Below are 754 nucleotides of genomic sequence, written 5' to 3' on the forward strand. Positions count from 1 at the left end.
TAACAACAACCTCAAGGAGACTGAGAGCAAAGTGTATTGTCTGTAACTATTCACTGATCGTACAGACATCTTTAAACACGTTGTTCTTGGAATAAACCCGTGTATGCATGCGATGGAACCCTAGTAGCAATATTTTTTGACTCAATCTCATATAATCTCATTTGAAACTACGTCAAAAGCTTATATTTAAGGCTATTTATGTCAGTCCTTGGTCAAGCAGCCTCCCTAGTCCCCACCTCATAAGAGGATGTGCCAGTAAATTATTCTATAGGTGGCGTGTCTAGTGCTTTTGTTTTAATTACTTTTCCTGTTTAAGGTTCAGAAGAGCTAAAATGGAAATTAGACTAATCTTCCTTTTAATCCATTGAACAAATAATTACTGCATGTATTCAAAATTTGTAGCAGGAAATGGAAATGCAGAGAGGTGAAAAGAACGAGAGCATCTATTCTAATGATTGTCTTAACAAATATCGGGATGTGATCTGGTTTCCTCTACCTTGATTCTTTAAAAAGAGAGCAAGAAGGTTATATTCCACAAAGCACTCTGTAACTTTAAGGGATCCTAACTTTTTGGAGGGGCAAAAGAAATGTTTTAATCATATTTAGGATTATCAGATGATTATCCCATCAGTCTTAGGTTGGTGGTATCACATTCAAAGACACATAGTTCAGCAACAAATCTTGTTTCAAAAGTAATTATAAACTTGATTTGTATCAAAGCCTCAAAACACCCATCCTCTCTTCATTTTTCTGT

This window comes from Chrysochloris asiatica, unplaced genomic scaffold (assembly GCF_000296735.1).
Source record: "Chrysochloris asiatica unplaced genomic scaffold, ChrAsi1.0 scaffold00295, whole genome shotgun sequence".
In the NCBI taxonomy this organism is placed as follows: Eukaryota; Metazoa; Chordata; class Mammalia; order Afrosoricida; family Chrysochloridae; genus Chrysochloris; species Chrysochloris asiatica.